The sequence below is a fragment of the Gossypium hirsutum genome, chromosome D06 (assembly GCF_007990345.1).
Source record: "Gossypium hirsutum isolate 1008001.06 chromosome D06, Gossypium_hirsutum_v2.1, whole genome shotgun sequence".
NCBI classification, from domain to species: Eukaryota; Viridiplantae; Streptophyta; class Magnoliopsida; order Malvales; family Malvaceae; genus Gossypium; species Gossypium hirsutum.
This window is the reverse complement of record NC_053442.1, coordinates 3,091,601-3,096,407: the sequence shown is the minus strand read 5'-3', so window position 1 is coordinate 3,096,407 and position 4,807 is coordinate 3,091,601. Positions and strand designations below refer to the sequence as shown.

General features: G+C 30.0%; 1 long non-coding RNA gene across 1 annotated transcript; it reads left to right on the top strand.

Annotated features, from left to right (window-relative positions):
• Positions 1-2,865: 2,865 nt before the first annotated feature.
• Positions 2,866-3,434, top strand: LOC107941369 (uncharacterized). The gene is made up of 3 exons (XR_001695591.2): positions 2,866-3,060; positions 3,140-3,198; positions 3,321-3,434. It is a non-coding gene; the product is annotated as an uncharacterized lncRNA (long non-coding RNA).
• The last annotated feature ends 1,373 nt before the right edge of the window (positions 3,435-4,807 follow it).

The following is a 4,807-nucleotide window of genomic DNA, read 5'->3' as shown; positions in this document are numbered from 1 at the left end:
GGTAAACGTACATGAAAATTGATATCATGGGGAGTGAGGCAATGAGCAATGAAATGAAAATATAGAATTGCTTTTTCATTTTTGTGAATGTATCGCGAAAACATATTAGATCATATGGGTACCTTTCGCTTGGTTTTGTTGTTTTTCTGTGGTGGATTGAATAATGAATAGACCATTTCTTCTTGGGCCTTTTCCATGTTTATTTCCTTAAAAATCTATTACTTACAAATTTCTTTACACATCCAGTGTACAAATTTCTTTACACATCCAGCATATATAAATTTATTACTTACAAATTTCTTTACACATCCAGTGTAAGTAAAATTTTATTACTTACAAATTTATTACTTACAAATTTCTTTACACATCCAGTGTATAACAAAAACAAGATAATTAAATATTTAAATATGAGATGGACATCGGACACAATCAATGTCGATATTTATATATGCTATCCTCTGTGGGTAATTAAGGTTTTACAAACTCTTGCTATATTATAATTTTTTCATCATTATAATATCAGGGCCGTAGGAAATTTTTTACTAATATTATAATTTTCATCATTATAATTTTTTCATCATTATAATTTTTCATCATTATAATATCAAGGCCATGATATTTAAGTGGGTATTTCTTTTTCTTAATATTATAATAGTAAAAAATTGTTAAATAAATAATAAATACGAATTTCACCCTCAAGTCTCTTTTCAGTGTGGCAACTGATACTTGCATTGAAAGTTTGGTTAGATGGGGGTAGCAGTAGGTAGTAACAATCAATGAACATCACCAACAAGCAAAATATGGAAATTTCAGCACCATGATCTTAACTTGGTACATGCGAACAACATATATGATATATCTAGAAACCATAACATAAATTTAACAATTTTAGTGTTTTGATATCTTAACTAAACTTGTATATGTTTGATACTTTGATTATTCATCCAAACCCTAATTTTGTAATGGGTTAAACTAAACTTGTATATGTTGTTCCTGATCTTGCAGAATGTCAACCGAACCAACATCTATTGAGGGTAGTGTTACACCTCCTACTTCGATAGATTCTGAAAATTCAGGAGTGGGAGCTTCAATCCAAACAAAGGGGACTACCGGGAAAAGAAAAGCCCCTCCTCAAAGGTCAGAAGTTTGGTCTCACTTCACTAAATTTATTAATAGTGAGGGTGTAAGTAAGGCTAAATGTAATTATTGTGAAAAGGAATTTTGTTGTGATATGAAAAAAAATGTTACGGGGTCATTGAAATATCATATTGGTTCATGTAAGAAAAATCCTAGTAATGTTGTTGACACTAGTCAAGGACAACTAGTTTTACCTAGAAAGGGAGTTGAAGGGGGGAAGGGAATCTTTCAACTTGGAGATTTGATCAAGAAGCATGTAGGAAAGGATTAGCACAAATGATTCTGATTGATGAATTACCTTTCAAGTTTGTTGAAAGTAAAGGTTTTAAGAAATTTATGTTTGTGGCATGTCCTAGATTTCATATTCCTTCACGAACTACTATGACTAGGGATGTTTATCAATTGTATCTAGATGAAAGGGTCAAGATAAAACAACTTTTGAGAAGTTCTTGTTCTAGAGTTTGCTTAACTACTGACACATGGACATCTTTGCAAAGAGTTAATTATTTGTGTATCACTGCTCACTTTATTGATAATGAATGGAAATTGAATAAAAAGATTTTAAACTTTTGTCCAATTTCTAGTCATAAGGGTGAGTCCATTGGGATGATGATTGAGAAATGCTTGTTGAATTGGGGGATTGATAAGTTGTTTACTGTTACTGTTGATAATGCAAGTTCAAATGATGTTGCTATTGGTTATTTGAGAAAGAAATTTAACCCTCGAGGGGGTTTAGTTCAAAATGGTAAATATCTTCATATGAGATGCATGGCACACATTGTGAATTTGATTGTTGTTGAAGGCTTAAAGGAAATGAATAAATCTATTGAATGTGTTAGGGGGCTGTTAGATATGTGAGACAATCTCCAGCTAGATTACAAAAGTTTAAGAAGTGTGTTGTGATGGAAAAGATATAGTGCAAGAAGATGTTGTGTCTTGATGTTTGTATTAGGTGGAACTCGACCTACTTAATGTTAGACACTGCTCAGAATTTTGAGAGAGCTTTTGAGAGATTTGAGGAGCAAGATACAAACTTTAGGGCTGAACTTGAAAGGGGAGAGGGTTGGCCTAGTGTGGATGATCGGGATAATGTTAGAAACTTGAGGGATTTCTTGAAACACTTTTATGAAGTCACTTTGCGTATATCTGGCACTTCATATGTCACGTCCAATAATTTTTTTGATGAGCTTTCCGAAATTGATATTCTTTTACGAGATACTCAGTTAAATAGTAATATTGATTTCAATGTTATGGCCATCAAGATGAAAGAGAAGTATGATAAGTATTGGGGTGATATTGATAAGATGAATTTGCTTATGTTTGTTGCTTGTGTTTTAGATCCTAGACAAAAACTAAAGTATCTTGAATTTGCATTTAGTGAAATGTCTAGCTCTGAAAAAGCTTGTGAAATGATGCAAAAGTTGAAGGAATCTTTGTATGAATTGTTTGATGAGTATAAGCCTCCACTTCATAGTACTTGTAGCGAATCGAGTGTGTCAACACATGTTTCTATTGGTGAACCACAACAAAAAATGAAAAGGCGAATGCAGGCTTTGTATAAAAAGCGTGAGTTGGAAATTTGTGGTGAGGATAAAACATCTGAGTTGGATAAATATCTAGCTGAGGCTAATGAAGAATTTGTTGAAGATTTTGATATTTTATTGTGGTGGAAAGTGAATAGCCCTAGATTTCCCACTCTTTCAAAAATTGCCAGAGATGTTTTAGCTATACAAGTTTCTACGGTTGCTTCAGAGTCTGCATTTAGCACCGGAGGACGTGTGCTTGATCAATATAGGAGTTCTTTAACTCCTAAAATTGTACAAGCTCTTGTGTGTACTCAAAATTGGATTCGAAGATCATCATCACAAGAAGACATAAAAAAGATTGAAGAACAAATCCAAGAGCTTGACAAGATTGAAAATGGTATGTTTATTGTTTTATTTTAATAGTTTCAATTTTTTTACCATATCACTCTTACTTATTTAATTGATTCAATGTTTAGACATTTCTTGGAATGCATTAGAGCCTACCCTAGATTCATGAGCTTTCGTGAGTTGAAGGGTATGCTTACTACTATCTTATTCTTGTTAATTTATAATCTATTCGTTTGCTTATATTATTTGATTTTTTTTAAATGCGTATATTTTTATTATATGATAAATTTTTGCTCATGTTTTTTTTAGGTTTAATGCAAATGGAGATATTTTGGAGAGATGAAATGGATATAAATGGAGAATATTAAAAACTTAAATGTCAATTATGTGTTAATTCAAGACTTATGTAATGTTTTTAATTATGTAGTGTTAATTCAAGACTTATGTAATGTTTTTAATTATGTAGTGATTCAAAGACGTATGTAATAGTTTTAATTATGTAGTAATTTAAAGATTTATGTAATGCTTTTAATTATGTAGTGATTTAATTCGGGTAATTTGGGTAATTTTCGGGTAAGTCGGGTAAGTCGGGTAATTTGGGTAATTCGGGTAATTTTTAACCAAAAATGAACAACACATATTTTTCGGTTAATTCGGTTAACCGACCTTATTAACCGAAAAAATTTCGGTTCGGATAATTATTTTAAAAAAATTTAGTTCGGTTAACAGTTAAAAAATTTGGGAGGTCGTTAATTCGGTTTTAACAATTTCGGGTTAGTTAACCGACTGAACACTCCTAGCCCCTGCCACAAGCGACACTGCCCCTATAATGGGGACCATTCGGCTGGTGGGTGGGGGGGAAGAGAAGGAGAGGGAAAGGAGAAGAAAGAAAGAAATAAAGAAAAGAAAGAAAAGAAAGAAAAGGAAAGGAGAGGAGAGGAGAAGAAAAAAGAAGAAAAGAAAAGGAACGGAGAAGAAAAAAAAGAAAGAAGAAGAAGAAGTGGGAAGGATGGAAAAAAAAAGAAAAAAAAGGTAATTTTTTGTGTATTAATTTAATTTTTTTGTAATATTTGTGTAAAAAATTTATGTTATGTAATTGTATGTTTTTTATTATTTTATTTAGCATATATATTTTATGAAATTTATTTAGCATGCTATAATTAGTTTTTTTTAGGAAAATAGCATTAAAAATAAAATGATAAAAAAATATGTTTAAGAAAACATAAAATACGAAAAGAAAAAAACGGAAATTGTATAATCACTGAAAGTAATAAAATTCGAAAAAATGGTATATTTAAAAAACACAGTAAATTAATAAATTTCAAACATAGTGTCCTAAAATAATGTAAAATAATAAAATTAGAAAATATGATATTTTTTAAAGTAATAAAATGCGGAGAAAAAAATACGAACAAAGGGTCAAAGTAAGAGTTTTTTACTAATTTTTTAAAAATTCAGAAATAATTAATATATATATTTCAAACAAAATGTACTGAAATAATATAAAATAATAAAATACGAAAATAATATATTTTTATTGAAAGTAATAAAATTCGGGAAAACAATACAAGCATAGGGCAGGAATAAGATTTTTTTTAAATTTTATTTAAAAAACACACACTAAATTAATAAATTTCAAACATAATGTGTAACAACCCAATTTTGACCCTAATCGGACAAAGTGGTTTCGAGACCACGAATCCGAGTCTAAAAATATTTTAATATTATTTTTTGTGTTAAATATGTGTGAAATTATATATGTGAAAGTTTTGTGAAATAATTTTACTGTTATATGC